Here is a 12,190-nt window from a genome sequence, read left to right on the forward strand (position 1 = left end):
GTTGTATTTATGAAGTCAGCAATGTAAATATTACATAAAATCGGGCTTAATTTTCTTCCTTGTAACAAGCCTAAGGAAGTTACTCTTGGTGTAGAATATGTATTCTTCACTTTTATAGACACTTGCCCGTTAATTAAAGTGTTATGTATAATTTTAATAATCTTTCCAGGAATTTGAAGTTTAAACATTTTTCCACTAGTATGTCTAATACCACATGATCATAAGCACCTTTTATATAAAATGACGTAACCAACTCTTGCGATGAATGCTTTATAAATATCAAGTATTAATAGCGTTAATGCATCATATGTTGAATTTTTTCTAAATCCAGATATGAAATAAGAAAATTTGTGAATTTTCTAAAAACCAATTTGACCTATTTAATATTAAATTTTCGAAAATTTTATATGAACAAGATAATAAAGATATTGGTCGAAAGTTATTCGTCATATTTGGATCTGTATTATTTTTTGGAATAGGTAATATTAATGCTTTTTCCCAATTTAATTATATTTGTCCTGTGTTCCAGATATGATTATAATAATTCAGTAACATCTGTAATCCTGTAGTTGGTAGATTTTTATAAAGTATTTGGTCTAGGAATTAATTCGTGCGGTTGGTACGCACACATTGAAGCTGTAATACAAACACAAAATACATAAATACCTTAAGAAAAATATTGTCCATCGCTAGCCACCACTTTCGCCCATCTGTCAGGCAATGTACGGATTCCGTGGCGAAAGAAGTCCTCATCCTTGGAAGCGATCCAGTCAGAGACCCATGTTTCGATATCTTCTGAAGAAGTAAACCGCTGTCCAATCAAATCGTTGTTCATGCAATCGAACAAGTAGTAGTCCGAAGGAGCAACGTCTGGTGAATACGGCGGGTGGGGTAAAACTTCCCATCCGACATTTTCTAAATAGGTTTTGACCGGTTTTGCGACATGTGGGCGAGCGTTATCATGTTGAACAATAAGTTTATCATGTCTGTTCTCCCATTCTGGTCGTGTTCTGGCCAGAGCTTGCTTCAAACGCATTAATTGTCGTCGATAACGTTCTCCATTCATAGTTTCACCCGGTTGCAGCAGCTCATAGTACACCACACCTTTCATATCCCACCATATGCACAGCATAACCTTTGCACAGTGAATATCTCGTTTTGGTTGTGATGGACCTGGTTCACCTAGGCCTTTTTTCGTTTAGGGTTCTCGTAATGGATCCACTTCTCATCACCCGTAATAATTCGATGCAGAAACCCCTTTCTGCTCTGTCGTTGAAGCAGCAATTCGCAAATGGTTTTTCGTCTTTCAACGTCTCTGTCTTTCAATTCATGTGGAACCCAATATGACATCTTTTGAATCATTCCCATGGCTTTCAAGCGTTTGGAGACTGTTGTTTGATCAACGCCTAATGCTGCTGCAAGTTGTTCCTGCGTTTGACACGAATCCTGCTCGAGCAATGCTGTCAATTCTTCGTCTTGAAATTTTTTTGGCTGTCCAGCTCGCTCTTGGTCTGCCAAGCCGAAATCACCACTTCTAAACCGTGCAAACCACTTCTGACACGTTCGCTCAGCTAGAGCATGGTCACCATACACTTCCACCAAAATACGATGACTTTCAGTCGCACTTTTCTGCATGTTAAAGTAATGCAGCAGGACACCCCGCAAAAACACTTTATCAGGCACAAATTGCGCCATGTTCACTTAACTACAAACTGGTGTTGTTGACACTTTAATCCACTGCCCTATACTACGAACGATACGCGATGACAGGGGTTTGCAACACATGTGTGGATACACGGAAATGTGGGACGCTCCGTTCGTTGCGCCATCTCTTGTCCACCCGCACGAATTAATTCCTAGACCAAATAAATAGATAATTCCATCAATGCCCGGTGTGATATTTTAAGTATATTTTTAGTACCATTTCTAATTCAGACGTAGTAAAATTCTTATCTAATTCTAAATTCAGATTGTTGAATAAAAATTGCGATAATAATCGACAATCATTATTAACAGTGCAAGGAGTTAATTTTTGTTGGAATTTAGGTATCCATTCTAAATTATGAAAGTGAATTTGAGTGTCATGTGTGGAATGATATCGTTGAAGTTTTTTTCCAAAAATTCCAGATTTTATAGGGCGGAGTACGATCAGGCAGTATTACAGAACTCTTGCAACCTTGAGCGTTTCGTATTATTAATAAATCTTTTTGTTTGAGCTCGTTGTTGTTGATATTTGAAAAAAGCTTTTGGGGTGCGTGTCGATATAAATAATTTAAATGCTTGAATAGTTTTTTTCACATTTTTTGACAGAGTGTATCCCACCATATAGGTCTACGATGTTGACACACAGATGAATTTCTAAGATCTGATTTATAATTTTTAATTTCTTTATTCAAAGACGAAATTGTGGTTTTAATCAATTTAAATATTTCAGAAGAATTATTATCTTGAGTAATTCGATTTCGGATTCTACTTTGTTATTCTGTCCATGGAATTTTTGTGGTCACATGTTGTAATTTTGATTCAAAAGAAATATTATTAATATAATTATAATTATTTCCAGATTGTATAAAGTGTGTTTTAAAAATAATAGGGAAATGATCGCTTGTGCAAGTATGAAAATATATTTGCCATTCTGTTTCTATGTAATGTGCACTCTTCGTTAGTGTGAGGTCTGGAGCACCTTATATATTATTTTGTATTCTCGTTGGAGATCCATAATTAAGATATAAGTAGGAGGAATTTAATAATTCCTTAAGAAAACTCCAACCTGCAGGATCAGTTCTATTGAGCCCCATAATTCTAAATGATTGTTCAAATCTCCGCCTGTAATCAATATCATTATTAGAAAATAGTTGTTTCCAAAAATTATAATCCACTAGTATTTTAGGAGGGATATAAATATTAAATATTTTTAAATTCCAAATAATAATGCCAAGAAGTTGAATATGTGGGTGTATATTTTGTATACTATTATTTAGTTTTAAAACTCAAATTGCTTTTGACGCAAATGGCGATTCCTCCGTGGGCGTCATGACGAATCTTATTAACACATTGATATCCTTTAAGTTTCAAGGGAATTTTTGGAATGCACCAAGTTTCTTGTATTTTAATATATCTGGCGAAAAAATAGAAACTAATGTTTCTAAATATTGCAATTTTCCATATATACTTTGGGAATTCCATTGTATCTTTCCTTTCTACAATTGGCCATATAGATTTATACTTTATAACTTTAATAGGGTGTACGAGATTTAAAGTTGCAACAATTTGAGTTTGTGAGCAGGTTCCCATATTGGACGTGATTAATGCATAGAATTTTTCTAATGGTTGATCGTAATTTTTGTTGATTTCGCATATTTATATTCGAATTTGAGGATGGAGTTGTATCCGTCCATTGACCTTGATTTTGTGAAGGATATTTACATCCTGAGTGGTTTGTAAAGGTTGGAGTAACCATATTGGTTGATCCCTTTAGGTGTAAATTTGAATATTCATTTCTATTTTGAGTCTTGCTGAGATAAAGTTTTTCTTTTACTGCATTTAAGTCTTCTTTATTTTGATTATCTTTATTATTTTGTGTCAATTCAATTTCCATTGGAGGTTGCGTGAATTTGGGAGTAAATTCAAAAGATGATGAGGGTTGAGCATATTTGTTATTTTTGTTATAACTTTTTGTATTATCTCTATATGAAGAAGCATTATATGTTTTCCATGAATAAGTTTTCATATGACCTCTACGTCTTTTTTCAGGTGGTGAGCCTGCTGTGTCTTTAGTAAAATGATCCACCGTAGGCACATGATTCATTGACGGGGTAAATGTTGAGTTGATCTTAGTTTAGCGTCCCTTTCAGCAACGAGGCTATATGAGACGTGGACCTACTGATTAACGTAGAATCCGAACCACATGAGCTCCCGCCGGGAATCGAACCCGGGTCTTCCGCGCCAAAGGCACATACGCTAACCGCTTAGCCACGGATGAGCTCAACGGGGTAAAATGTGTTACTAATGGTGGCATGTTATCGTAGTTTAATGCTGCCACGTATGATTTAAGTTGAGAAGTTGTAGAACTCTCAGAGATCGACCTATAACTATTATTATATGTGTCAGTACCTTGATTTGACTTATTTGTTGGATCATCAAGTTTTTTCACAATAGTATTAGCTTCATTAAATCATTTTTTTCCCTAGCCATGCGTTCCATCAATTTATTTTGTCTTAATGTCACAATTCTTTCTGGGCATTGTGAATAGTCCGCTGAATGTTTTTCTCCACAATTGATACATTGAAGAGGGTTTGTACATTTGTCTGCTGGATGTGGTGATCCACATTTAACACATAACACTTTATTTAATCGACATTTTTTTTTTATGATCGTATTTATAGCATCCCATGATGCATTGACGTATAGCAAGTACATGTATGTACAGTGCGTTTAATGTAAAACAATTTAACATCTGTTGGAAGTTGCTGGGAATCAAAAGTTAATGTGACAGTGAAAGTTGGCTAGATTTCATTATTTTCATTTTTTATGTATTCTTCTAGCTGAGGTAACAGAAAAATCAATTTTATGTCATTTAAAAGGTCAGTCATTTCTATTTCCGTTTCGATTCCGTGTACTACTCACAGTAGTGTATATTGGATTATGGGGAATGTATGCTTCCCATTTATTTTGACAGAGAATAGGATGTTCAAGGAAATTGTTAGCTTTCTCGCCCAATCTGAATTTAATTTTTAATTTGTTTCTTCCTATTTTATCTACATTTTCTATTCCTAAGATTTCCGCAAGAAACAGTTTCCTCTAACAGACATTATGTGTTTTTTCCAAGTTTTTCTGTAGACGATTTAACAAATGCAAAATAAGGAGCTAAATGATGATGCGATGTATATTTTGTTTTACCCATTTGTGTTATATTATTGTGATCTTTTATATTTACTTCTACGTTATCATCTGTAGTTTGGATGCCATTTACGGAAGATGACATCAAATCGACCATCTGTGAATTGGTATTATCTGTTTTGATATTATTAATTTGTTCCGTATCCATTATATGATTATCTGGTTTGTACTGTATATTAGATTCTACGTACTCAATTTCCAACTCATTAATCATTTTGATTAAATATCTTATGTAATACTTATTATAATATGACACCCTTTAAAAATAAACACAATTGAATATAGTAATGACTATTGATGCAAACACTTAATAAGTAAAATAAGGAACAATCTCACGAATATTTGATTGTTCTGGAACAATCTAGAAAAATCCACCGACCTCACTTAGCACTGAATGCTTTTATTGTCTGTGGGTTATTTCGATGTCTTTCCTGCTGTTATTTTTACACTGATTATACTTTTAACACAAGATATTTCACTCAATATAACATTAAGTTTATATTGTATTAATCACACTAGAAAATTAATATTCTCAATATTAAGCAACTTAAGTTGCTGTGTATAACGCCATCCTCGTTCATCTCTTCTATTCTATTCATCTCCCTCACGGGAGATTTTATAATTAAAAGTCACAGCACTAAGGCCAAGTTGACTGCTTCACTAGAATTGTTTTAAATCTTTTTGTTGTTATTATAATTGTAGAAGATGGTCCGTACCAAAATGGACGAATTGGCCTGTTTTAAATAGTTTTGCTTCCACACTAGTTTGTGAAGTAAAAAGGAAGGCAGAAGCATAGAACATACAAAAAACATATAAAACACTATAAAAATTGTAATACACTAAATTATGTCCAAAATTGAAATTGTTGTTAAAAATTAAATTGAAATAATTGAAGAGCATGACGCTCCATTGTGTAGAACATTCTACGCCATCTTGCCAACCCCTTCATCTCTTCTAGTACACTTCCATTAAGCTCTGCCTTTATTCCAATAACAGTGTCGAAAACTTTCAAGTATAGGCTATATATTATATAATAAATTTCTTCCTCTTCCTCTTGTCCAGATGAAGCGGTTAGACACGAGTCATAGAAAAATGGACAAGATACAAAACGGTACTACTCATCCGAATGTTTCTTCATACAATATTAACTCCTATAAAACTACATCAAATTAAAAAAAGAGAGAATAATCTGTGTTGGTGTGAAAAAGATCATGGTTCGATCAATCTGATATTTCAGTGCGAACTATTTAATAAAAATAGAAATATTTTTTGTCAACAATTAGTAAACACTATGCAAACTCTGCCAGTTAACATTAGTATGATATTATATTCAAAAGATGTTGATATATTAATCTATCTCATCCAATTCATGATTCAGAACAATCTAAACTTATTTAAAAAAAAAGGAAGATAAAATAACAATCAAGGAATTCATCAGATATTATTATACAACCCTGCGAATTTAGTCAAGAGCAAATGGATAAAAGAAAAAAAAACAGTGATATAGTATTCAACTTTAAAAATTAAACATCCTACTTAATACTAAATTTTATAATCTCAATTTCAGGATATAGGCAATCAAGGATGCAAGATCTGTGCCTTTAAGGAAAAAAAAAAACCCTCGTTTGAGGTGGAAGGAAAGGAAAGGAGTCGTCTAATTTTCAAACAAAATTATTAACTAAAAACAAAATCATAACTATAAATTGGAATAAAATTAAACAATTAAATGTGAAAATAAATGAAAGAAAATGAAAAAATCAGTAATTAAACTTGCTTATCAACATACAATAGGATCATTCCACGCGAAACTGAGCCTGAACCCAAATTTTCAAAAACTGTCAAAGCCAGTGCATTTTTACATATGTACACGAAGTAAATACAATGAAATTTACTTTGTCACAAAGAAAAATTTATTTATACTTACAATTTACGTAAAATTTTAAGTCTGAGTTGTGAAATTGTAACATGTCAGCTGGGAGCAAATTTTTTATTCTTGTTATCGGCAACATTTTACAGTGTATTGTGCATAGTTGGCTGTACTAACTTTGAGCTGTTCAAGATGCTTCTTTTTTCTACAAACTGCAGTTAAAAAAAGTGTTCACAGGATAAAAATTGTTTATAATATCATGAAAGATATAAACGTCAACTTGAATGTCCTGCCCGTAACAGAAAACTAGCAAAAGTTATTGTACTGAATTACCAAATTTGAGAATGTAGTTCGTACATAATAGAAGTATCAATATGCACATGCATTTCACATTCACAAAATTTTGGACTAATGTTAATAATATATTTCGATTTATTCCAATTTGAAAACTTGTCCTGCCCGTGACCGGGGCTATGTCACTGGTAGGAATGTGTATGTACACCTTGTCTCAAAAAGGTTGAGCGCATTCTTTATTGGTGTTTTGAGGCAAAAATTTTCAAAGTCCAGCTTCGGGTATCTTCGGGAAAAAGTAAGCCAGGTTCGAACCTCCAAGCCAGCCTTTGCAAAAGGGTAAAAGTTTGCAGATGTGTTTTTCTTCTTTTAAATATAATAAGACTTGTTACCAAGTGTTTAAAAAAGCAACATTGATTGAAATACTAAATGATACAATATTTCGAAACGTTTTTATTAATGTGAGCACATGCTTGTTTGTCATTTAGCTCTCTATACGTAATGGAACATTTAAATACGTTAAAGAATCTTTCCATATGTAAAAGAATGCTCAAAATTAAGAAATAGAACATAATTATCGCCTGAGTACTAAAATAAAAGTCAAAGTAGAACAGAAACTGCGTTTGTAATGGATATGAATGTCATAATTATCATGAGATCCGTTATACATCGCTAGAAGCTTAGTTCTAGAAGTCCTTGTGTTAGCTCATTGGTAAGCTGTCGGATTTCAAATCATATGGTTGAGAGTTCGATTCTCGTCTGGGCCAATACTTTTTTTTAAAATTATATTTTCCGCAATGCATGAAAAATTATATAAAATAATTACATTAAAATACATAAGTTGTTTATATATAACATAATAATTGCAGAACATAGTAAGTATTATGTTTAAAATATAACATCTGAGATAATTTTCACAGTAGGTCGGTATTATATATGAGAATGTTAAATACAAGTTAGGAAAATCGTTTAATAGCAATAAATAAGTTATGTAGTGTATTTATTTGCAGCTATTTGTCATACAGATTTAACTTCTCAATATTCTCATTACAGTATGTTATTTATATTCGTGAAATACAGTATATTCCTACGGATATAGAAAGTGTATAAACAGAGTATCCAAAGTCGTATCCTGCTTCAAGACACATAACTTTTCCCGATCCCCTTAACGTCACGGGAAGAAACACAAATTCTCTTTAGAACGGAATGTCGTTACTTAGAGTCTCATTCGAATACGTTGAATATGCTTTTGTGTATTCATCTCTCTCTCTCTCTCTCTCTCTTTCGCTTTGTTTATGTGTGTGTGTGTGTTGCGGAATATCCCAAGTTGAATACAACATTTGCAAAGTATATGAGCATCGTTGTCATCGAATACCAGAAATTGAAAGTCGTGTTTCTTCAGGTTGGGTTTGCGTGTTCATGTTAGTTCACTGGTAGAGTACGGACTTGCCACTGAAGAGGTCTTGAGTTCAAAGCCTACAGCTAATTATCATTCTTTTGTTAGTAGGATTGCACAGAAATCGGATACAAGAAGTGGTTTACTTCTAGAAATATTTTCAGAGGCGTTTAGGTAGCCCTGAAAAGGGCTTTTTTCGGGAGTTAAGGCGGGGACATTAATATTGTGTCCAAGACCCTTCTGAATTTATTACACGCTCCATTCTTCTGGGCATGGAATCTATTACATGGGTGACAAATCTATCTCCTTCCCCTACCTCCAGCCATGCTTCGGAAACAAGATGCCACAGGTCATCCTGAGTTCTTGGTGGATCTGCCTCAGGCCAACGTTCCCTTAGAGTACGCTTCACTTCTGCCCACATATTTTCCATGAGATTGAGGTCTGCTCCACGAGGCGGCCAGTCGATTAAATCAATCTCAGGGTGCCCTGCGAACCATTCATGAACCACACGGGAAGTATGTATTGGCGACTGGTATTGCTGGAACTGAATTACACCATCAGGCTGAAATACTCGTACAGATGGCACCATGATATTACTGATAATGTCTAAGTACTGAGCATTGTCCAGATGTCCTTCAATTCTATGAAGCTGTCCTGCTCCGCGACTGGAAATCCAACCCCAACATAAAATAGATACATGGCCACTGCGATTGCAAGCAGCCACATATCCATGGTCATATCGGGTACCTCTCGGACGATACACAAAACGGCGTCCCTCCTTTGATGTTGTGAATATGGATTCATCTGAGAAAACTACGTTTTCCCAATTGAGACCCACATTCGCCTGTGCAAACGCGAGACGGTAAATTTTGTGGTCGTCTGAGAGTTTTTCCTTCACGGCAGCAACACGGCCACGTAACCCAGCATGACGAAGCCTTCGCAGAGCTGTATGCTTATTACCAGGAAAGAGAGAAGCTTCCCTTAGCTGTCCAGACGTCCTTAGTGGGCCTAACCGGGCTTCGTTTACTAATCTCGCATCTTGGGCTTCGGTTGACACATGCGGACGACCAGGAGATCGTAAATTACCAGTCTGACCTGTAGCACCATATTTCCGAATCCATCGCCTTCCTGTAGAGGCCGGGACACCTACTCGCCTGCTAGCTGCAGTTGCAGAATAACCTTCCAACTCCCATAAAGTAATTACTGCTGTACGTCTATCCATAGTTACCAATGTTCTGAGCTGTGAGAAGGAAGCAATAGGTAAAAGCTAGTACCTGGCGTGTGATTGGTTACTTGCACGACACGCCTATTGTGGGGAACAGCGTTGCCAGATCTAGCATAATGATGCTAGATCTAGCATAATTTGCATGTCTCTAGCATCTAGCATCTTGCTTTTAGCATCCTGCCCAAATCTAGCACAATTTCAGCAAGTTATCAAAAAGCCGTAAAACCTGGAGATGAGAAAGAAGTTGGTCGTGGGAAGAAAAAGAACGGCAGAAATGTATCCTCTTCCATTGATTCATACACTCGGTAAACCATACAGGCAGTCTTATTTTCCGAAGTAAGTTCGGAACGGCTTTGGGCTTTTTTTTTGTGGCTCCACCCAGGGTTTTCTAATCCTTTAACTCCGAGGCATGGGCGGAGCTATGGGGCCATTCTCCCCCCAACTTTTTGGCAACTTCACCATCTTTATTTCTGACTTCATGATCATATTTATTCCTGAAATGACAGCTCCGAGACCGACCAAAAATCTGCCCCCCCCCCCAGCAGACGATTCCCAACTCCGCTTATGCTGCGAAGTAATTTTCTTTCAAAATATGTAAACAAAAACTTTGCATTCATTTATACGATATATACGCCATTGAGTCTGACAACGACTGCAGTAATTTAGTTGAGTTAAAATTTTGGTGCGTGAAGTATTGAGTTCTATCCATGCATTCTTGCTCTCTGTGTATTTTAAGTTACGTTATCGTATCTCAACTTCCTTTCTTTAAAACTCCTGAATTAGTAATTATGAGGATCTAGCATAATTTGACCGAATCTAGCATAAGTTCGATCAGGTTTTGGAATAATTCCGAGCTGTGAGTTTGGCAACGCTGGTGGCGAACGACTTGATCAACGACTCGCGAAAGAAATCTGAAAATGGTGCGCCGTAATAATAACATTAAAAACAGTTTTTATAAAGAAATATTAATACATACGAAAAGCTGTTTAAAGAATGAATTGTTATACTGACTTTACACGTATAAAAACATACACCATATACCAAACAGATTGAGCGATATGATGATAGCTGTTTTGAGACGAACACTTTCGAAGTCCAACTTCGGGTATCTTCGGAAAACAGTAAACTAAAGCTGCTGGTTCGAACCTCCAAAGCCAACCTTAGTAATCGGGAAAAGATGTACAGATATGTTTTTCCTTCTGTTAAATATAATAAGACATGTTGAAATGGTATTAAGAGTAGAAAAAAGTAACATTGATTGAAATACTTAATGATACAATATTTCGAGACTATGTATTCACACTCTCGTTTCGTCATTGTGATTTCCATACGGAAAAGAGCATTTACGTATGAGCTCAGTTATATTTCAGAAGCAGATTCCGAAAAGCGGTCATGTTAGCTCAGTGGTACACCACCGAGTGTTTAAATCGTGAGTTCGATACCCGTTCAGGTGAGATTCTTTTATGATATTCTACTTTCCTCAATGCATGAAAATTATGTAAAATAGTTACATTACAATTCATCAGTTGTATATATATTTTCATACCATCCGTTGTATATATGAGTTGAATATATATATTCATATCATTTCACGACATAAGTAATTCTTATCTTTAAAATATAACATCTGAGGTATTCACAGAACGTCGGTGTGTTATGTGTGAATATTGAATGCAAATTTAAAAAATCCTGTAATAGCAATAAATAAGTTATGTAATGTATTTATTTGCAGCTACTTTCATCGCAGATAACTTCTCAATATTCGCATTACAGCATTTAGGTCGAGCATATCGAAAATCGGATCGTGGTTCAAGACAAAAAAACTAGCTAGCCCCAAACTGTCACGTAAGATTTTCACGAATCGCAAAAGTAAAGTGAAGAGATTGAGAGCGGTAATTCCTTAATCGCTCTCTCTCAACTCTCTCTTATCTGCATTTATACATATAAAAGTGTATGTATGTATGTTCCATCATAACTCATGTGTGCCTAGAGCAGGGTTTCTCAACCTGGGAGTCGCGGCCCCTAGGGGATCGCGAAGATAGGCGGAAGAGATAAATATAGTTAGAATCTAATACTAGAAATTATTTTTAAATATTATTTTTAATTTTGTTCTGATAGGCATACTTTTATTTTTTATACACACTGTAAAGAACAATAAAAAATAAGTCTACTGAACATTTTCAAAGGGTGTAGAATTCGTGTTACTATTCGGTTCAAAGTCTCTTGTCGTCGCGAATTCTGTCGAGAAATTTGAAGCTTAAAATATACAAAACGATAATCATGCCTGTTGTTCTGTATGGTTGCGAAACATGGTCACTTACTCTGAGGGAAGAACATAGACTGAAAGTATTTGAGAACAAGATCCTTAGACGAATATTCGGACCCAAGAGGAACGGGAATGGGGAATGGCGGAAACTTCATAACGAGGAACTACATAATTTATACGGTTACCCAACATTGTTAGGGTCGTCAAGTCTAGGAGGCTTAGGTGGGCAGGTCATGTAGCTAGAAT

Source organism: Thermobia domestica, chromosome 2 (genome assembly GCF_964235325.1).
Source record: "Thermobia domestica chromosome 2, izTheDome1.hap1.1, whole genome shotgun sequence".
Lineage (NCBI taxonomy): Eukaryota > Metazoa > Arthropoda > Insecta > Zygentoma > Lepismatidae > Thermobia > Thermobia domestica.